This window comes from Ranitomeya imitator, chromosome 4 (assembly GCF_032444005.1).
Source record: "Ranitomeya imitator isolate aRanImi1 chromosome 4, aRanImi1.pri, whole genome shotgun sequence".
NCBI lineage: Eukaryota > Metazoa > Chordata > Amphibia > Anura > Dendrobatidae > Ranitomeya > Ranitomeya imitator.
Window position 1 is genome coordinate 520,179,858 of NC_091285.1, and position 23,092 is coordinate 520,202,949.

A 23,092-nucleotide genomic window follows, 5' to 3' on the forward strand; every position below is an offset into this window, starting at 1 on the left:
AGCCACCATCTCATGGGCCAGCTGCACCGGGACGACAATCTGCAAACATTCTTCCAGCATATGGGATAAAAGGGCCCTGCGATACAAGACTCCATCCTTCACAATCAGCCGATCCCATTGGGCAAGTAGGGCAGAGGTCCTGGTTGAGAGTCGGGCTCTTACTTCGGAGGGTGGTTTCTCTTGTGTCTTCACGTACTGTTTCAGTAAGACGTGTTCAGGGTCTCGATCTTGAAGCTTGGCCCATTCTTGTTGGGACAGGGGTGACCCCACTATGGCTTCGATCCCGCCTACAGCATACTGGCGGCTATCTTCTATTTGTTTAGCTAGCCGGGCAAAGTCGGGCAGTTCATCTTCCTCCAACTCTTCATCCCGGTCCCCCACTGGTGAGGATGATGTCACTCTGGAAAGGCTGTCAGCATTCTGATTCTCCGTCCCCGCTCTGTATTTAATTTTGTATTGGAATCTAGAGAGCCTTGCCATCCAGCGCTGTTCCATTGCCCCTAGTTTGGCATTTTCTAGGTGGGCAAGAGGATTGTTGTCTGTCACGACCAGCACCTCCGCCCCTGTCAGGTAGCCAGCAAATTTCTCTGTCATAGCCCAGGTCAGGGCCAGGAGTTCCAGGTGGAAAGAGCTGTAGTTGACGGGGTTCTTTTCGGTGTCACGGAGGGATCTACTGGCATAGGCTATTACGCGTTCCTTGTTATCTTGGACTTGGGAGAGGACCGCCCCGAGACCTTGAAGGCTGGCGTCTGTGTATAACTGGAACGGCAGGGTGTAATCTGCAAATGCCAGAATAGGGGGCGATGTCAAAGCAGCTTGAAGTGCCCGGAAGGATTTTTCTTGGTCGGGCCCCCAGCTGATGCGTCGTCCTCTGGGACTGTTCGCGGTCCCTCGGAGAGTCTCATGCAGTGGTTCCGCAAGCCGGGCAAAGTCCTTGACAAATCGGCGGTAATAGCCCGCTAGTCCCAGGAAAGCCTGGACTTCTTTGATGGTAGTTGGTTGTGGCCACTCTCGGACAGCTGCTATCTTCTCTGGAGAGGGTTGGACACCTTCGGCTGAGATCCGGTGTCCCAGGTAATCGATCTCCTGCTGGAATAGACGGCACTTGCTGGGCTTCAACTTCAAGCCGTGTCTCTTCAAGCGCTGGAGCACTTTGCCAAGCTTGTGAAGATGATCCTCAAAGGTGGCGGAGTATACCACGATGTCATCAAGGTATATCAGCGTGAATTCGAAGTTGAAATCTCCCAGACAGCGTTCCATCAGTCTCTGAAAGGTCCCTGGTGCGTTACTCAAGCCGAATGGCATCCGGTCAAACTCGTACAGGCCCATGGGAAGGATGAAGGCGGTCTTTTCTCTGTCCTTCTCACTCATGGGGACCTGCCAATATCCACTGGCCAAGTCTAGAGACGAAAAATATTTGGCCTTCTTCAGGGCGGTCAGTGACTCTTCGATCCGGGGGAGTGGATAGGAGTCCCGGATCGTGCACGCGTTCAGCCGACGGTAGTCTACGCAAAATCTCAGGGACCCATCTTTCTTTTTGACTATCACCACGGGTGCAGCCCATGGGCTCTGGCTCTCCCGCACCACTCCAGCGTGTAGCATAGATTCTAAGAGGCTTTTCACCTCCTGGTATTGTTGAGGTGGTATTTGTCGGTACCTCTCGCGAATAGGGGCAGTATCGCCCGTGGGAATCTCGTGTTGGATACTGGTGGTGTACCCGAAGTCGGTGTCATGCTTTGCAAAGGAGTCTTGGTGTTCTCGCAGTAGTCCCTCCACTTGAGACACTTCCTGTTTGGTGTACTGGGACGGGTCCAGTTGCACTTTTTCCAGTAATTTTCGCCCAATATCTTCATCATCTGCTTGAGCATTTATGGCTGAGACAGTTACCGTCCAGCCATCTTCTGTAGACGGGGTGAATTGTAAGGGCCCCATGGGGTTCACTTCTGTGGGTAGAGCATATACTCTGGCAAGTTGCGTGCCAGCTTCGAGGGCTACACCTACGCCTGCGGTGTTGTTCAGCCGGACAGGGACTCTTCCGTTCCTCATGACGGCTAGGGTGCGGGCGACCAGTGGGTTTAGCTTACCCCCACTTGGAGCCCTCGGCTCGATTAACACTTCAACTCCTTCAAGCTGTCGGTTGGTGTTAAGAGGCAGGGAAATGACTGTCTCTTTTTCAGCGGGCAAAGTAATCCGGGTACAGAGGGGGCACTTTAATGGCTGCTAGGGGTAGTTGTTCCTTTGCCATCTGTTGGAGTCCAACGGTCCGGATTACGCGCTGGAACGCCAGACGAGTCGGTTTGTGTTTCGTAACTTTCTGCCAGTACTTGGGCCCTTTTCTTGTCAACAGCATAAGATCCAGGTCTTTCAAGATATTCATTCCGATTATTACTGGGGTCTCGGAGCCGAAGCCTTCCTTGACAATGACGATTCCTCGTTTCCCTAGGTCTTGTCCGCAGGCCTTCGTATCCATCCAGGCGACTCCGGTTACTGGAATGGGTAGGTTATTAGCCGCAATTATCTTAATGGCGGTATCTGGATCACAAGCAGTCCTTGGTTTGAGGTACTTTTCATAAAACTGTTCAGAGATCGTGGTCACTTGCGACCCAGTGTCCATCAATCCTTGTACTGCAACTCCCTCCAGAATAACTTCAAGTGTAGGACTACTCGAGGCAAGAGTACTCCGTTGCTGGCTCTGTTTTTCTACACCCCATTCTCTGTCCCCCCCTACTGCTCGAACCTCAGCTGCAGGGGTGTCTAGTTTAACGGCGGCCATTGTGGTGAGACCTGGCGTGGCTGCTCTGCTCGTGGATGTAGCTGATATTCTGTTCGTCGTGGTAACTGATGGTTTGTTCGTTGAGGACAACGATTCGCCCTATGACGAGGATCACCACATGACCAACACGGTCCTGCGGGACGGCTAGGTTGCATCCGCTGGTCTCTCTGTCGTTCTAGTGTTAACTGTGACACCTGTTGCTGTAAATCTGCTACCATCTGTTTCAGCTCCTCGGTGTCACTGTTGGGCTGTTTAACGTCTAATATGGATCTGCACGCAGCGCTTTGAGTCCCCACATCCATGTCGGGTCCCCTAGAACGTTCTATGGCCTCCTGCTTGACTTCAGCGAAGGTGAGAGTCGGCGTCATCCGAATCAAGTCCTGTAGCGTACGGTTAAGATACTGGTCTCTCAGCCCTATAACGAATTGGTCTCTCAGTACCAGGTCACGAGGAGCTATAGTAGTCAGTTGTTCCCCTTTTGCACAGACTTGTTCAAGGAGTACCTGAAGGGCATTTGCATATTGGGGATGTCTTCCCATTCAAGCTGTGTCCGTCTAAAGAACAGGTATCGCAGTGTTCCCTGGTACGTAGTAGGTCCATAGGTCTTTTCCAGCACCCGCACCAAGTCCTCCAACGTACGCTGCCCCCTGACCGTCTCCAGTCTGACTGTCATCCATGCCTCCCCCTCTAGCGTCAGTACCGCCATTTCTGCCAAGGTCTTAGGGTCAATATTATACATTTCTCCCAGTATCCGCACTTGTTCCGCCCATTCTGGTACGGGGTAGTTTCGCCCGCCAAACTTCCTGACCTGGTTTACAATGGACACCGGAGGCGGTTTCTGACTGTACACTGGGTGGGAATCCTGCTGGGCACAGATCCTGCCGACCATGCCAGATGAAGTGACCGAGGGCAAGGTCGCCCATGTATATCCATGATCTGGCCCAGCAAAACTTCCACACTCAGATTCTATTTTAACAACCGTATCTTTACTGTTATACATTTTCTTTAACACAGCGGAACACAATAATATACAGTACAAAATATACCTATTCACAGAGATAACGTGTAATAACAAACTGTCCCTCACTTTCCCTATCCACACGTTACCAGTTCCTTTGTTCCAAGAGGTTATCTTCCCACGTCGAAGGCCTGTCTGTCACTGCAGGGGGACGCTCCGGCCGAAGAGAAAAACAACAGGGATTGAACAAAACTCCGTCTCTCAGGTCCAGACTGTAGTCCTTGGGGTTCAACAGGTAAGGGTGGAATGTTCGGCCTCTCAACAGAGGACCCGCTTACAGTTCATGGGCTCCAGGATCTGTGAAGATGTCACCGTTGGGTGCTCCGCAGTGTGGGAGCTGGGAACAATCTGGATGTCGGCTTCCAAGAGATAGCGGTCATCCAGGCAATCTTCTATATCGCCTCTACAGGAGGACGCCAGCAGACACAGACCTCTCTCTGCGCACACCAGTTTCCCGGGCTTTCTCTTTTCCTCCCCTTCCTGTTCACATGACATCACAGGGGGAAGTTTTGCCAATACAGTTTGTCCCTCTGTAATCACATTTGGCATAGGTATAACTTCTGGCCACACGGGGGCAGTGTCTGTCACAGATTCTATGTCAATGATAACAGAACAGTCACAGCCGGCCAGCTCACTACACCGCCATCAGGTGCCCTAAAAATTTAAAGAGTTCATCGCTTGAGTCCTCCTAGAAATGATACAGATTCTAGGTCACGTCCAGTAATCTACCGTGTATTGGACTTCCAGGATAAAGTCAGTTTATTGTCGGCATACAGAAAGAAACAATCATTATCTTATGAGCACCAAAAAACTGTTTCTTTTTCAAGATTACTCAGCTGCGGTCACAGCTAAACGTAAGGCCTTCAACCCCGCATGTGCGATTTTAGCAGGAAAAAATATTCATTTTGGGCTACAATTTCCTGCAAACTTACGTTTCTCCATGAACGGGAAAAACTGGGTCTTGAGTGGTCTTAAGGGGTAAAATCATCTCTTATGTTGGGAATAAATGGCAAAAATTTTTGATGGCTACTAGTGTTGAGCATTCCGATACCGCAAGTATCGGGTATCGGCCGATATTTGCGGTATCGGAATTCCGATACTGAATTCCGATACTTCCCGCGTATCGGATACCGGAATCGGAAGTTCCCAGAATTCAAATTGAACGCAGCAGCCAATGAGGAATGAATGAAAGTGTGGGCACATCCTGTTTAGCATGGTGGGCATGTAAGTACTGGCAAGGCTGGGATTGGCTGCTGAAATGATGTCACTCTGCACTATAAAAAAGCGCTGCCGCCATTTTGCGCTCACTCTGCTGTGATTTCAGTTAGGGACAGGACGCTGTGTTCTAACTGAGGGCCAGTCGAGCTAGCTAATTGCTTTATTTTCCTTTCCAAAGGCTAATTTAGCAAAACGCTGTGTGTTCTTCACTGTTCACCTTGCTCTTGCCTTGCAGCGCTGTTTTAACAGCGTTCTGCAAGGTCTCTGTGTGTGTGTGTGTGTGCAGCTCACTCTGTAGTCTGTGTGCAGCCATATACCCGGTTGTATTCAGCTCAGGGGGGGTTCACACTGCCTCACACAGTTGTTCTTTTTTGCTCTTAGTGCAGCCTGCTGCACATTTTTTCTCAAATTTCCTATTAGTGTTTTTCCACCAGTCTCCAGCTCTATTGTGGAAAAACACTACATAGGATAACCTAGAGGGGGGTTTTTGGGCCTTGCAGCGCCGTTTACGGCTGTCTGCACGGTCTCCGTGTGAGCCCAGCTCGCCCTGTAGTCTGTGTGCAGCCATAGCCGGTTGGATTCAGCTCAGGGTTCGTTACTGGCTCATACCTTGAGAAAAATTTTCCTTTTTTTCAAATAGTGCAGCCTGTTTAAAATTTGAAAAAAAAAATTCCTATTAGTGTCTTTCCACTCGTATCCAGCTAAATAGTGGAAAAACACTATATAGGATAACCTAGAGGAGGGTTTTTTGGCCTTGCAGCGCCGTTTACGGCTGTCTGCACGGTCTCCGTGTGAGCCCAGCTCGCCCTGTAGTCTGTGTGCAGCCATAGCCGGTTGGATTCAGCTCAGGGTTCGTTACTGGCTCATACCTTGAGAAAAATTTTCCTTTTTTTCAAATAGTGCAGCCTGTTTAAAATCTGAAAAAAAAAATTCCTATTAGTGTCTTTCCACTCGTATCCAGCTAAATAGTGGAAAAACACTATATAGGATAACCGAGAGGAGGGTTTTTTGGCCTTGCAGCGCCGTTTACGGCTGTCTGCACGGTCTCCGTGTGAGCCCAGCTCGCCCTGTAGTCTGTGTGCAGCCATAGCCGGTTGGATTCAGCTCAGGGTTCGTTACTGGCTCATACCTTGAGAAAAATTTTCCTTTTTTTCAAATAGTGCAGCCAGTTTAAAATTTGAAAAAAAAAATTCCTATTAGTGTCTTTCCACTCGTATCCAGCTAAATAGTGGAAAAACACTATATAGGATAACCGAGAGGAGGGTTTCTTGGCCTTGCAGCGCCGTTTACGGCTGTCTGCACGGTCTCCGTGTGATTTAAACTAGCTCTGTAGCCCGATCTGCACCAAAAAAAAGGTTAAGTTCACCAAACACAACTTACACTTGTGTAGGCCACATTTGAAAAATAATAAAGTTTAGTCCACAATTTACAACATTAGTGTTTCTTACACCTGTTAGGAGGAGCATTACAGGAATAAGCACACTAAGGCCTTAGTACTTTTCTGCTTATCTTTATCTGTCAACCAAGATGAAGAGGGCAGGGAGTAAGGCACGTGGGCGTGGGCGCGGAGCAGGGAGAGGAGCAGGGAGAGGACGTGGTGATTCTGTGCCTGCTGCGGGCGCCGGTGACTCGTCGTCACTCAGTTTCAGCAGGGAACAGTCCTTCATGCGCAGCTTTGTCGGAGAGCGCCGTGCACCGCTGCTGCGTGAAGACCAAATTGAAGCCGTTGTCGGGTGGATGGCAGCTAACGCCTCGGCATCGACTTCAGTTAGTGCCACATCCTCTCAGGCACAGAGCACTGGAGAGCAGCCATCTGTCTCTTCACCACCTGCCAAATTGGCCAGGCAGTCAGAGAGCCCAGGACAGGAGCCGTCTCTACTTCTGTTCTCTGAATCTCTTGGCTTGGAAACAGGGGGCCAGCCAAGCAGCATTGGAGAAATGGAAGAAGAGGCAGTGTGCAGTGATGCCCAACACCTTTTTCTCTCTGACTCTGAAGAGGCAGGTGGGCCAGTGCCTCCGGTGACCACAGCGCAGTACGCATCTGATGATGAAACTCAGGTGCCGCTTTCTCGTGCGTACTGTGCTGCTGAGACTACCCAGGAGGAGCAGTTGGTGGCAGAGGGTAGTGGAGATGATGAGGTCCTTGACCCATCGTGGCGTGAGGAACAGGAAGGTGGTGGGAGCAGCTCAGAGGAAGAGCTTCCTCTTACGGGCCAAAGAGGGAGAGGGAGGGGGAAGACTGCGGAGCCTGTAGCCTCCACTTTGGCACCCGTTAGGAGCCTGTCTCTTTCCAAAGCCAAAAAGGGCGCTCCCAAGACTTGCAGTGCCTGGTCCTTTTTTGACACAGTTGCAGATGACATTTGTTTTGTCAAATGCAAGCTGTGTCATCATAAAGTAAAAAGAGGGAAAAATGTCAGCAACCTCAATACCACAAATATGTGGAAACATGTGCGGACCAGGCACGCGGTGGAGTTACAGAAACACACTGAAGATGTAGGCCAACCAACAGCGGCAGCTACCACCTCTTCAGCTCGTGTTGCCTCTTCCTCCAGCTCACGCACAGCTGGTTTGGCTTCCTCCCAGAGACCTTGTGTAATTCCACCCACAGCACCACCTTCCCAGTCATCCTCACACTCCCAGTCTACTCTACAGCCATCGGTAGTACAGGCATGGGAGAAAAGGCGGGCATTCTCGGCCAACCACCCCCGAGCACAGGCTCTGAATGCAGGCATTGCCAAACTGTTGTCCCTGGAAATGCTCTCGTTCAGGCTGGTGGAGACTGACAGCTTCCGTGACTTGATGGCATTGGCAGTCCCACAGTACAAGGTGCCCAGCCGCTTTTACTTCAGCAGGCAGGCTGTCCCTGCCCTGCACAGGCATGTTGAGGCAAACATAAAACATGCGCTACTGAACGCCGTCAGTAGCAAGGTCCACCTCACCACCGATGCGTGGACCAGTCAGCATGGACAGGGGCGATATGTTTCCCTCACTGCCCATTGGGTTAATGTTGTTGAGCCAGGTACAGATCGTGCGAGTGGCGCAGGACGTGTCCTGCCCACTCCAAGGATTGCAGGAATCCAGTCTGTACGCATCGACTCCTCCTCTTACACCAGTTCCTCTGATTCCTCTCTGCAGGATCCGTCACAGTCCACCCCCACATGGACCCGTGAACGTTTACCTATGACCGACATGAGCACAGCCGTGGCCAAACGTCAGCAGGCCGTCTTGAAACTAGTTTCATTGGGGCATCGAAGCCACACAGCGCAGGAGCTCTGGAATGCTATAAAGCAGGAGAGCGATGTGTGGTTACTGCCAGCGAATCTCCAGCCAGGCATGGTAGTGTGTGACAATGGCCGAAATCTGGTGGCAGCTTTGGCCCTTGGCAACCTCACTCACATCCCATGTCTGGCACATGTGCTCAATTTGGTTGTGCAGAGTTTTCTGAGGGACTATCCGGATCTTGATGCCCTGCTGCACAAGGTCCGCCTAGAGTGTGCTCACTTGCGGCGTTCCAGCTTGGCCAGATCCCGCATTGCTGCTCTGCAGCGCCGATTCCGCCTTCCGGAACACCGCATCATATGTGACCTACCTACCCGGTGGAATTCCACGTTACATATGTTGGAGCGGTTGTGTGAGCAGCAGCAAGCAGTTATGGAGTACCAGCTGCATCAGGCGCAAAGAAGTCGCAGTCAGCGCCGATCAGACTTCACAACCACAGAGTGGGCCACTATGAAGGACGTCTGCCAGGTTTTGCGTCCTTTTGATTATTCCACGCGGATGGCAAGTGCAGATGATGCACTAGTCAGCATGACTGTCCCCCTTATCTGCCTGCTTCAGCAAACTTTGCAAGGGTTAAGGGATGATGTGGTGGAAGAGGTGGAGGATGAGGAGTCACCTTTTCCATCAGCTTCTGGAGAGTCAGCGCCACGTGGTTCCTCACAAAGGGGTACGCAGGGGCCAATTTGTGAGGAGGATGAGGAGGAGTCAATGGAGGAGGAAGAGCTCCGTCCAGAGGAGGGAGCGACACAATTGTCCAGTGGTCAGTGTGTACAGCGAGGGTGGGGTGATGACGAGCGGGCAGAGATCATGTCTCAAGCAGGGGACAGCGTTTCTGGGCCGGTTGGCACTCTGCAGCACATGGTGGATTTCATGCTGCAGTGCCTGAGAAACGACCGCCGCATCGACCACATTCTCAACATGCCTGATTATTGGGTGTTCACCCTCCTCGATCCTCGCTACCGGGACAACGTCCAAAACCTCATCCCTGCGTTGACCCGGGAGCGTAAATTGCGGGAGTACCACGACACACTGGTGAATTCCATCATCTTCTCCTGTCCAACTGAGAGGAGTGCTGCTAGTGCTTTACAAAGCAGCTCAGTGCGTCGAGGCAGTGGGGGAGGCTCTGCCCAAAGAGGGAGCAGAAGCAGTGCCTCTGCCCAAGGCAAGCCCAGTATGGCACAACTCTGGCACACTTTTGTGTGCCCGCCCCAAATGTCTACACCATCACCGGCGGCTCCAGTCAGCAGGAGGCAACGGTTCCGTCAGATGGTGACAGACTACATGGCTTGCCCTCTTACTGTACTCCCAGACGGCTCTTCCCCGTTCAAGTTTTGGGTCTCTAAGCTGGATACATGGCCAGAGCTAAGCCAGTATGCATTGGAGGTGCTGGCTTGCCCTGCGGCTAGTGTCTTATCGGAACGTGTCTTTAGTGCCGCAGGTGGTGTACTAACAGACCGTCGCATGCGACTATCCTCCGATAACGTTGACCGGCTTACTTTCCTGAAAATGAACCAGGCCTGGATCTCGCAGGAATTTGCCACTCCTCTGCCTGATTAAGTAATTGGGTGTCATCCAGGTCTCCTGCTGTGTTCATCTTTCTACCACCTGAACTGCTATTCCTGGGCTCCAACACCGCCAGTTGCGGCTCAGAAGTGCAGGCTGCACAGTAAAAACATACGACCCAGTGTTATTGGGTTTCAGTAACGTCAGCTGATCCCCAGCTGTGTAGCCGGCAATGTGTCCTGCGACCGCCACGCTGGCACAACAACCTAAATGTAAGGGAACCTGTCCCCCCCCCCCCCGTCGTTTGTTACTGAAAGAGCCATCTTGTGCAGCAGTAATGCTGCACAAGGAAAAGGTAGCTCTTTTTTTTTAGCTCTTTGCACACGCAGAACTTAACACTTATAAAATGTGTTCACTGATACCGTTATACCGTCCCGGAGCTGGGACTTTCCTTCGTAATGTGACGCAGCACAGCCGTCATTCCTACCCCCTTGGTGCCATGCGCTGCCTCCTCAGCGTTGTTTTAAGCTGTCACGGAGCCTGCGCTGTTCTGTTATCCCTTGGGCATGCCCTATTTGCGCTGCCTGTCTTCTGACATAATTTGGTGTCAGGCTGGCTGCGCCTGTGCGGCCGCGGTGCCCGAGATCCCGCCTCGCAGTGTCTTCTGATTGAGTCACACTGCGGGCCTGGGATCCATGGGCATGCGCAGTGCATATCTTCCCCTCGGGCTCTCGCTCATTTCCCTCCGCCTTCTTTAGACTGTGCGCCGTCAGCTGATCCCTAGCATGCCACGGCCGTGACACCGCACAGTCTGAAGAAGAGGGAAGGAGGGGAGTGAGAGTCGAGGTTATGCACTGTGCATGCCCATGGTTCCAAGGCCCGCAGTGGGATTACGTTAGATGAGACTGCGAGGTGGGATCTGGAGCAGCGTGGACGCACAGGCACTGACAGCCTGACACCAAATTATGTCAGAAGACAGGCAGCGCTAATTGGGCATGGCCAAGGGCTAACAGAACAGCGCAGGCTCCGTGGCAGCTTAAAACAACGCTGAGGAGGCAGCGCACGGCATCAAGGGGATAGGAATGACAGCTGTGCTGTGTCCCATTACGAAGGAAATTCGCACCTCCGGAACGGTTTAACGGTATAAAGGGACACATTTTTAGTGTTTACTTCGGTGTTTGCAAGGAGCATAATTAAAAGAGCAACCTTTTCCTTTTGCATCCTTAGTGCTGCACAACATGGCTCTTTCAGCTACAAACGTCTTGGGGGGGGGGTTAAAGGTTTCCTTTCAACTTGCTCCAATCAGGCTTCGGCCTACACTCTGTTCCTCTGCTCCTCCTGCTGTCCCTGGGCTCTAACACCGCCAGTTGGTGCCTGGAAGTGCTGTGTGCACAGTCAACAGTCGCTCCTCTGTTATTGGGGTTCAGTAACGTCAGCTGATCCCCAGCTGTGTGTGCGGCAATACCTCCAATCTGCTCCTCCTGCTGTCCCTGGGCTCTAACACCGCCAGTTGGTGCCTGGAAGTGCTGTGTGCACAGTCAACAGTCGCTCCTCTGTTATTGGGGTTCAGTAACGTCAGCTGATCCCCAGCTGTGTGTGCGGCAATACCTCCAATCTGCTCCTCCTGCTGTCCCTGGGCTCTAACACCGCCAGTTGGTGCCTGGAAGTGCTGTGTGCACAGTCAACAGTCGCTCCTCTGTTATTGGGGTTCAGTAACGTCAGCTGATCCCCAGCTGTGTATCCGGCAACGTGTCATGCGACCGCCACGCTGGCACAACTAAAATGTAAGGGGACCTGTCCCCCCCCCCCCCCTAGGCGTTTGTTACTGAAAGAGCCACCATGTGCAGCACTAATACTGCACAAGGGAAAGGTCGCTCTTGAAATTATGCTCCTTGCAAACGCTGAACTACACACTCATGTAATGTGTCCCCTCACACCGTCCAACCGTCCTGGAGGTGGGACTTTCCTTTGTAATGTGACGCAGCACAGCCGTCATTGCTACCCCCTTGGCACCGTGCGCTGCCTCCTTAGCGTTGTTTGATTCCGTCATGGACCCTGCGCTGTTATGTTATCCCTTGGCCATGCACAGTTTGCGCTGCCCGTCCTCTGACATCATTTGTTGTCGTCCTGGCTGCGCCTGTGCGTCCACGCTGCCCGAAATCACACCTCGCAGTGTCGTCTAATGTGATCCCACAGTGGGCCTGGTATCCATGGCCATGCGCAGTGCATATACTAGCCTCTCACTCCCCTTCTTCACGCTTCTTCAGACTAGGCGGCGTCAGCTGATCCCTAATAGCATGCCACGGCCGTGACGCCGCACAGTCTGAAGAAGCAGGAAGGAGGTGAGTGAGAGGCGATGATATGCACTGCGCATGCCCATGGATCCCTGGCCCGCAGTGGGACTACATTAGATGACACTGCAAGGTTGGATCTCGGGCAGCTTGGACGCACAGGCACTGCCAGCCTGACACCTACATGATGTCAGAAGACGGGCACCGCTAACTGTGCATGGCCAAGGGATAACATTACAGTGCGGGCTCCGTGACAGAACCAAACAACGTTGAGGAGGTGGTGCCCGGCACCAAGGGGGTTGGAATGACGGCTGTGCTGTGTCACATTACAAAGGAAAGTCCCACTTCCGGGATGGTTTGACGGTGTGAGGGGACACATTATATGAGTGTGTACTTCAGCGTTTGCAAGGAGCATAATTTTCGGAGCCACCATTTTCCATGTGCAGTATTACTGCTGTACAAGATGGCTCTTTCAGCAACAAATGCCTGGGGGGGGGGGTTAAAGGTTCCCTTTCAACTTGCTCCACTGCAGGCTTCGGCCTACACTCTGCTCCTCTTTGATTCCCTGGGTTTCAACACTGTCAGTTGCCACCTGGAAGTGTTGTCTACACAGAAAAAAACACTAGGTGATGTGTCAGTGGGGTTCAGCACCGCCAGCTGTTCCCCTGCTGTGTAGTCGGCAACGTGTCCAGCACAAGCCACGCTGGCACAACAGAACAAAAGCTGCCACCAGTGCAGGCTTCGGCCTACACTCTGCTCCTCTCCTCCTCCTGCTGACCCTGGGCTCAAACACCGCTAGTTTTTGCCCGGAAGTGCTAGCTGCACAGAGAAAAACACCAGCCAATGTGTTAGTGGGGTTCAGCAACGCCAGCTGTTCCCCTGCTGTGTAGCCGGCAACGTGACCTGCAAACGCCATGCAGGCACAGGAACTGAAATTAAAAGGGAACCTGGCCCCACCCCCCCAGGTGTTTCTATGTATAACAGCCACCTAGTACAGCAGTACTGCTGCATTTGTACAAGGTGGCTGACTTTTTCTCCTTGCCCACGTGGAACTCAACACGTACAAAATGTGTCTCATTGAGACCATTCCACTGTCCCTGAGGTGTGACTTTCCTTTGTAATGATACGCAGCACCCCCCTTGGTAGCGTTTCCCGTCTTTTGTCATCATGGTTAGCTGGCTGCGCCTGTGCATCCGCCCTGCTAGAAACAACGCCCCTCGTTGTCATATTTATTTTGTCAGCGAGGGTGTGGTTTATGGGCACGAGCAGTGCATATGTTCGCCTGTCTTAACTCATCTCCTTCCGCCTTCTTCAGACTGTGCGGCCTCCTGGCCGTGGTAGGCGATAAGGGATCAGCTGAGGCCGCCCAGTCTGGAGCAGGTGTAAGGACATGTGTAAGCGGCAAACCTATTTACTGCACAAGGCCACGAATCCCAGCCACGCAGTGTGATTTTTTGAAAACACACTGTGGGTCTGGGATTCATGTCCATCGCTAACCGCAACGGCCGACATGAAATGAGGTCAGAAGACAGGAAGCGCTCACAGCGCATGGCCAAGGGATCACAATAGCGCAGACTCCTGTACAGCAAATAACAACGCTCAGGAATCTGCGCCCAGTACCTAGGTGCAAATTTTGACACCTGTGCTGCGTCTCGTTAAAAAGACAAGTCACGCCTCCACAACTGTTTGACAGTATAATGGGCTAAATAGTGTACGTGTTTTAGTCAGCGTGTGCAAGGAGCAAAACAAATAGAGCAACCTTTTACTTGTGCAGCATTAATGCTGCACAAGGTGTGGCTCTTGTACCTTGCAACACCTGAGGGGGGGGTTAAAGGTAACCTTTGAAATTGGTTCAACTAGGCTTCGGCCTACACTCTGCTCCTCTACTCCTCCTGCTGACCCTGGGCTCAAACACCGCTAGTTTTTGCCCGGAAATGCTAGCTGCACAGAGAAAAACACCAGCAAATGTGTTAGTGGGGTTCAGCACCGCCAGCTGTTCCCCTGCTGTGTAGTCGGCAACGTGTCCAGCACAAGCCACGCTGGCACAACCGACCAAAAGCTGCCACCAGTGCAGGCTTCGGCCTACACTTTGCTCCTCTCCTCCTCCTGCTGACCCTGGGCTCAAACAACGCCAGTTTCTGCCCGGACATGCTAGCTGCACAGAGAAAAACACCAGCCAATGTGTTAGTGGGGTTCAGCACCGCCTGCTGTTCCCCCGCTGTGTAGCCGGCATCGTGTCCAGCACAAGCCACGCTGGCACAACCGACCAAAAGCTGCCACCAGTGCAGGCTTCGGCCTACACTTTGCTCCTCTCCTCCTCCTGCTGACCCTGGGCTCAAACAACGCCAGTTTCTGCCCGGACATGCTAGCTGCACAGAGAAAAACACCAGCCAATGTGTTAGTGGGGTTCAGCAACGCCAGCTGTTCCCCTGCTGTGTAGCTTGCAACGTGACCTGCAAACGCCACGCAGGCACATGAACTGAAATTGAAGGGAGCCTGCCCCCCACCCACAGGTGTTTCTATGTATATCAGCCACCTTGTACAGCAGTACTGCTGCATTTGTACGAGGTGGCTGACTTTTTCTCCTTGCCCACGTGGAACTCAACACGTACAAAATGTGTCTCATTAGAGACCATTACAATGTCCCTGAGGTGTGACTTTCCTTTGTAATGACACGCAGCACCCCCATTGTTAGCGCTGCCCGTCTCCTGACATCATTGGTTGGCTGGCTGTGCCTGTGCGTCCCCCCTGCCCGACACAACGCCCCCCGTTGTCTCATATATTTTGACTGCGAGGGTGTGATTGATGGGCACGAGCAGTGCATATGTTCCCCTGTTTTCACTCCCCTCCTTCCGCCTTCTTCTGACTGTGCGGCCTCATGGCCGCGGCATGCGATAAGGGATCAGCTGAGGCCGCCCAGTCTGAAGCAGGTGTAAGGACATGTGTGAGCGGCGAACATATTTACTGCACAAGGCCACGAATCCCAGCACCGCAGTGTGACTTTAGGAAAAGCCACTGTGGGTCTGGGATTTATGGCCATCGTTAACCGCACCGGCCAACATGAAATGAGGTCATGAGACGGCCTGCACTAACAGGGTATTGCCAAGGGATAACACAAGAGCGCAGACTCCTGTACAGCAAATAACAACGCTCAGGAATCTGCGCCCAGTACCTAGGTGCAAATTTTGACACCTGTGCTGCGTCTCGTTAAAAAGACAAGTCACGCCTCCACAACTGTTTGACAGTATAATGGGCTAAATAGTGTACGTGTTTAATTCAGCGTGTGCAAGGAGCAAAATTAAATAGAGCAACCTTTGACTTGTGCATCATTAATGCTGTTCAAGGTGTGGCTCTTGTACCTTGCAACACCTGAGGGGGGGGTTAAAGGTAACCTTTGAAATTGGTTCAACTAGGCTTCGGCCTACACTCTGCTCCTCTACTCCTCCTGCTGACCCTGGGCTCAAACACCGCTAGTTTTTGCCCGGAAATGCTAGCTGCACAGAGAAAAACACCAGCCAATGTGTTAGTGGGGTTCAGCACCGCCAGCTGTTCCCCTGCTGTGTAGTCGGCAACGTGTCCAGCACAAGCCACGCTGGCACAACAGAACAAAAGCTGCCACCAGTGCAGGCTTCGGCCTACACTTTGCTCCTCTCCTCCTCCTGCTGACCCTGGGCTCAAACAACGCCAGTTTCTGCCCGGACATGCTAGCTGCACAGAGAAAAACACCAGCCAATGTGTTAGTGTGGTTCAGCACCGCCAGCTGTTCCCCCGCTGTGTAGCCGGCATCGTGTCCAGCACAAGCCACGCTGGCACAACCGACCAAAAGCTGCCACCAGTGCAGGCTTCGGCCTACACTTTGCTCCTCTCCTCCTCCTCCTGCTGACCCTGGGCTCTAACACCGCTAGTTTTTGCCCGGACATGCAATCTGCACAGAGAAAAACACCAGTCAATGTGTCAGTGGGGTTCAGCAACGCCAGCTGTTCCCCTGCTGTGTAGCTTGCAACGTGACCTGCAAACGCCACGCAGGCACATGAACTGAAATTGAAGGGAGCCTGCCCCCCACCCCCCCAGGTGTTTCTATGTATAACAGCCACCTTGTACAGCAGTACTGCTGCATTTGTACAAGGTGGCTGACTTTTTCTCCTTGCACACGTGGAACTCAACAAGTACAAAATGTGTCTCATTACAGACCATTACAATGTCCCTGAGGTGTGACTTTCCTTTTTAATGACACGCAGCACCCCCATTGTTAGCGCTGCCCGTCTCCTGACATCATTGGTTGGCTGGCTGTGCCTGTGCGTCCCCCCTGCCCGACACAACGCCCCCCGTTGTCTCATATATTTTGACTGCGAGGGTGTGATTGATGGGCACGAGCAGTGCATATGTTCCCCTGTTTTCACTCCCCTCCTTCCGCCTTCTTCTGACTGTGCGGCCTCATGGCCGCGGCATGCGATAAGGGATCAGCTGAGGCCGCCCAGTCTGAAGCAGGTGTAAGGACATGTGTGAGCGGCGAACATATTTACTGCACAAGGCCACGAATCCCAGCACCGCAGTGTGACTTTAGGAAAAGCCACTGTGGGTCTGGGATTTATGGCCATCGTTAACCGCACCGGCCAACATGAAATGAGGTCATGAGACGGCCTGCACTAACAGGGTATTGCCAAGGGATAACACAAGAGCGCAGTTTCCTGTACTGCAAATAACAACGGTAAGGAATCTGCGCACAGCACCTAGGTGTAAATTTGTACACCTGTGCTGCGTCTCCTTAAAAAGACTAGTAGTCACGCCTCCACTACTGTTTGACAGTATAATGGGCTAAATAGTGTACGTGTTTAATTCAGCGTGTGCAAGGAGCAAAATTAAATAGAGCAACCTTTGACTTGTGCATCAATAATGCTGTTCAAGGTGTGGCTCTTGTACCTTGCAACACCTGAGGGGGGGGTTAAAGGTAACCTTTGAAATTGGTTCAACTAGGCTTTGGCCAACACTCTGCTCCTCTACTCCTCCTGCTGACCCTGGGCTCAAACACCGCTAGTTTTTGCCCGGAAATGCTAGCTGCACAGAGAAAAACACCAGCCAATGTGTTAGTGGGGTTCAGCACCGCCAGCTGTTCCCCTGCTGTGTAGTCGGCAACGTGTCCAGCACAAGCCACGCTGGCACAACAGAACAAAAGCTGCCACCAGTGCAGGCTTCGGCCTACACTTTGCTCCTCTCCTCCTCCTGCTGACCCTGGGCTCAAACAACGCCAGTTTCTGCCCGGACATGCTAGCTGCACAGAGAAAAACACCAGCCAATGTGTTAGTGGGGTTCAGCACCGCCAGCTGTTCCCCTGCTGTGCAGCTTGCAACGTGACCTGCAAACGCCACGCAGGCACATGAACTGAAATTGAAGGGAGCCTGCCCCCCACCCACAGGTGTTTCTATGTATATCAGCCACCTTGTACAGCAGTACTGCTGCATTTGTACGAGGTGGCTGACTTTTTCTCCTTGCCCACGTGGAACTCAACACGTACAAAATGTGTCTCATTAGAGACCATTACAATGTCCCTGAGGTGTGACTTTCCTTTGTAATGACATGCAGCACCCCCATTGTTAGCGCTGCCCGTCTCCTGACATCATTGGTTGGCTGGCTGTGCCTGTGCGTCCCCCCTGCCCGACACAACGCCCCCCGTTGTCTCATATATTTTGACTGCGAGGGTGTGATTGATGGGCACGAGCAGTGCATATGTTCCCCTGTTTTCACTCCCCTCCTTCCGCCTTCTTCTGACTGTGCGGCCTCATGGCCGCGGCATGCGATAAGGGATCAGCTGAGGCCGCCCAGTCTGAAGCAGGTGTAAGGACATGTGTGAGCGGCGAACATATTTACTGCACAAGGCCACGAATCCCAGCACCGCAGTGTGACTTTAGGAAAAGCCACTGTGGGTCTGGGATTTATGGCCATCGTTAACCGCACCGGCCAACATGAAATGAGGTCATGAGACGGCCTGCACTAACAGGGTATTGCCAAGGGATAACACAAGAGCGCAGTTTCCTGTACTGCAAATAACAACGGTAAGGAATCTGCGCACAGCACCTAGGTGTAAATTTGTACACCTGTGCTGCGTCTCCTTAAAAAGACTAGTAGTCACGCCTCCACTACTGTTTGACAGTATAATGGGCTAAATAGTGTACGTGTTTAATTCAGCGTGTGCAAGGAGCAAAATTAAATAGAGCAACCTTTGACTTGTGCATCAATAATGCTGTTCAAGGTGTGGCTCTTGTACCTTGCAACACCTGAGGGGGGGGTTAAAGGTAACCTTTGAAATTGGTTCAACTAGGCTTTGGCCAACACTCTGCTCCTCTACTCCTCCTGCTGACCCTGGGCTCAAACACCGCTAGTTTTTGCCCGGAAATGCTAGCTGCACAGAGAAAAACACCAGCCAATGTGTTAGTGGGGTTCAGCACCGCCAGCTGTTCCCCTGCTGTGTAGTCGGCAACGTGTCCAGCACAAGCCACGCTGGCACAACAGAACAAAAGCTGCCACCAGTGCAGGCTTCGGCCTACACTTTGCTCCTCTCCTCCTCCTGCTGACCCTGGGCTCAAACAACGCCAGTTTCTGCCCGGACATGCTAGCTGCACAGAGAAAAACACCAGCCAATGTGTTAGTGGGGTTCAGCACCGCCAGCTGTTCCCCTGCTGTGCAGCTTGCAACGTGACCTGCAAACGCCACGCAGGCACATGAACTGAAATTGAAGGGAGCCTGCCCCCCACCCACAGGTGTTTCTATGTATATCAGCCACCTTGTACAGCAGTACTGCTGCATTTGTACGAGGTGGCTGACTTTTTCTCCTTGCCCACGTGGAACTCAACACGTACAAAATGTGTCTCATTAGAGACCATTACAATGTCCCTGAGGTGTGACTTTCCTTTGTAATGACATGCAGCACCCCCATTGTTAGCGCTGCCCGTCTCCTGACATCATTGGTTGGCTGGCTGTGCCTGTGCGTCCCCCCTGCCCGACACAACGCCCCCCGTTGTCTCATATATTTTGACTGCGAGGGTGTGATTGATGGGCACGAGCAGTGCATATGTTCCCCTGTTTTCACTCCCCTCCTTCCGCCTTCTTCTGACTGTGCGGCCTCATGGCCGCGGCATGCGATAAGGGATCAGCTGAGGCCGCCCAGTCTGAAGCAGGTGTAAGGACATGTGTGAGCGGCGAACATATTTACTGCACAAGGCCACGAATCCCAGCACCGCAGTGTGACTTTAGGAAAAGCCACTGTGGGTCTGGGATTTATGGCCATCGTTAACCGCACCGGCCAACATGAAATGAGGTCATGAGACGGCCTGCACTAACAGGGTATTGCCAAGGGATAACACAAGAGCGCAGACTCCTGTACAGCAAATAACAACGCTCAGGAATCTGCGCCCAGTACCTAGGTGCAAATTTTGACACCTGTGCTGCGTCTCGTTAAAAAGACAAGTCACGCCTCCACAACTGTTTGACAGTATAATGGGCTAAATAGTGTACGTGTTTAATTCAGCGTGTGCAAGGAGCAAAATTAAATAGAGCAACCTTTGACTTGTGCATCATTAATGCTGTTCAAGGTGTGGCTCTTGTACCTTGCAACACCTGAGGGGGGGGTTAAAGGTAACCTTTGAAATTGGTTCAACTAGGCTTCGGCCTACACTCTGCTCCTCTACTCCTCCTGCTGACCCTGGGCTCAAACACCGCTAGTTTTTGCCCGGAAATGCTAGCTGCACAGAGAAAAACACCAGCCAATGTGTTAGTGGGGTTCAGCACCGCCAGCTGTTCCCCTGCTGTGTAGTCGGCAACGTGTCCAGCACAAGCCACGCTGGCACAACAGAACAAAAGCTGCCACCAGTGCAGGCTTCGGCCTACACTTTGCTCCTCTCCTCCTCCTGCTGACCCTGGGCTCAAACAACGCCAGTTTCTGCCCGGACATGCTAGCTGCACAGAGAAAAACACCAGCCAATGTGTTAGTGTGGTTCAGCACCGCCAGCTGTTCCCCCGCTGTGTAGCCGGCATCGTGTCCAGCACAAGCCACGCTGGCACAACCGACCAAAAGCTGCCACCAGTGCAGGCTTCGGCCTACACTTTGCTCCTCTCCTCCTCCTCCTGCTGACCCTGGGCTCTAACACCGCTAGTTTTTGCCCGGACATGCAATCTGCACAGAGAAAAACACCAGTCAATGTGTCAGTGGGGTTCAGCAACGCCAGCTGTTCCCCTGCTGTGTAGCTTGCAACGTGACCTGCAAACGCCACGCAGGCACATGAACTGAAATTGAAGGGAGCCTGGCCACCACCCCCAGGTGTTTCTATGTATAACAGCCACCTTGTACAGCAGTACTGCTGCATTTGTACAAGGTGGCTGACGTTTTCTCCTTGCCCACGTGGAACTCAACACGTACAAAATGTGTCTCTTTGAGACCATTCCACTGTCCCTGAGGTGTGACTTTCCTTTCTAATGATACGCAGCACCCCCCTTGGTAGCGCTTCCCGTCTTCTGACATCATTGGTTGGCTACTTGCGCCTGTTCGTCCGCCCTGCCTGAATAAAATGCTCCTCGTTGTCTTAATTATTTTGACTGCGAGGGTGTGATTGATGGGCACGAGCAGTGCATATCTTCGCCTGTCTTAACTCATCTCCTTCCGCCTTCTTCAGACTGTGCAGCCTCATGGCCGCGGCATGCGAGAAGGGATCAGCAGAGGCCGCCCAGTCTGAAGCAGGTGTAAGGACGTGTGTGAGCGGCCAAAATATTTACTGCTCAAGGCCACGAATCCCAGCACCGCAGTGTGGCTTTATGAAAAGACACTGTGGGTCTGGGATTTATGGCCATCGTTAACCGCACCGGCCAACATGAAATGAGGTCATAAGATGGGCAGCGCTAACAGGGCATTGCCAAGGGATAACACAAGAGCGCAGACTCCTGTACAGCAAATAACAACGCTCAGGAAGCTGCGCCAAGCACCAAGGCGTTATTTTGGACACCTGTGCTGCGTCTCATCAAAAAACCAAGTCACGCATCCACTACAGTTTTACTGTAGAATGGGGTAAATTGTGTATGTCTTTCATTCAGCGTGTGCAAGTAGACAAATTAATAGAGCAACCTTTCACTTGTGCAGCATTAATACTGCACAAGGTGTGTCTCTTGTACTTTGTAACACCTGAGGGGGGGGTTAAAGGTTTCCTTTGAAATTGGTTCAACTAGGCTTCGGCCTACACTCTGCTCCTCTCCTCCTCCTCCTGCTTCAACACGGGCTCTAACATCGCAAGTTTTTGCCCGCAAGTGCTAGCTGCACAGATAAAAACACACGCCATTGTGTTAGTGGGGTTCAGCAACGCCAGCTGTTCCCCCAGTGTGTAGCCGGCAAAGTGTCCTGCAAACGCAACGCAGACACAAAGCTGCCTCCAGTGCAGGCTTCGGCCTACACTCATCTCCCCCTGCTTACCCTTTGCTCCAACACCGCTAGTTGGGGCTCTAGGAAGACAATCTTTAATAGGCAAGGCAACGCATCCGGGTTCCAGCACCGCCAGCTGGTTCTCGGCAGTGTTCTTGTCACAGGTACTCCCTCGTGCCAAGCCTGGTTTCAGCACCGTCAGCTGTTTCCGGGTTGTGTCAACTTCACTGAGACGCCTATGCTTGCCCCGTCGTGGGGCGGTCGAGTTAGCCAACTCCAGGGTGCCTCCAGTTTAGGAGCTTCCTATGTGGGCTGCGTGAACTGGTAGTCAAGGCTGGTTCTGTAGTGCCAGTAGGCCCAGCTCCCCCTGTAGGACTGTTGGGGTTCGGTAACTGCGGCTGCCTCGCGGCCTAGCTGTTCTCTCCTCTCCTGTGGGCCTTGGGGTCCACCACCTGGTTCCAGCACCGTCAGCTGGTTCCGGGCCGAGCCTTTGGCTAAGGTGCCTCCTCCTGGGTATCCGAGTTCCGCCAACGCCAGGCGGTCCTTGGTAGTGCTTTTAAGCGCGGGCACCTACAGCTTAGTAACCGGGTTCCAGCACCGTCAGCTGGTCCTCGGTCGTGCCATTGGCTCTTGCACACTGGGGCAACGCATCCGAGTTCCAGCACCGCCAGCTGGTTCTCGGCAGTGTTCTTGTCACAGGTACTCCCTCGTGCCAAGCCTGGTTTCAGCACCGTCAGCTGTTTCCGGGTTGTGTCAACTTCACTGAGACGCCTATGCTTGCCCCGTCGTGGGGCGGTCGAGTTAGCCAACTCCAGGGTGCCTCCAGTTTAGGAGCTTCCTATGTGGGCTGCGTGAACTGGTAGTCAAGGCTGGTTCTGTAGTGCCAGTAGGCCCAGCTCCCCCTGTAGGACTGTTGGGGTTCGGTAACTGCGGCTGCCTCGCGGCCTAGCTGTTCTCTCCTCTCCTGTGGGCCTTGGGGTCCACCACCTGGTTCCAGCACCGTCAGCTGGTTCCGGGCCGAGCCTTTGGCTAAGGTGCCTCCTCCTGGGTATCCGAGTTCCGCCAACGCCAGGCGGTCCTTGGTAGTGCTTTTAAGCGCGGGCACCTACAGCTTAGTAACCGGGTTCCAGCACCGTCAGCTGGTCCTCGGTCGTGCCATTGGCTCTTGCACACTGGGGCAACGCATCCGAGTTCCAGCACCGCCAGCTGGTTCTCGGCAGTGTTCTTGTCACAGGTACTCCCTCGTGCCAAGCCTGGTTTCAGCACCGTCAGCTGTTTCCGGGTTGTGTCAACTTCACTGAGACGCCTATGCTTGCCCCGTCGTGGGGCGGTCGAGTTAGCCAACTCCAGGGTGCCTCCAGTTTAGGAGCTTCCTATGTGGGCTGCGTGAACTGGTAGTCAAGGCTGGTTCTGTAGTGCCAGTAGGCCCAGCTCCCCCTGTAGGACTGTTGGGGTTCGGTAACTGCGGCTGCCTCGCGGCCTAGCTGTTCTCTCCTCTCCTGTGGGCCTTGGGGTCCACCACCTGGTTCCAGCACCGTCAGCTGGTTCCGGGCCGAGCCTTTGGCTAAGGTGCCTCCTCCTGGGTATCCGAGTTCCGCCAACGCCAGGCG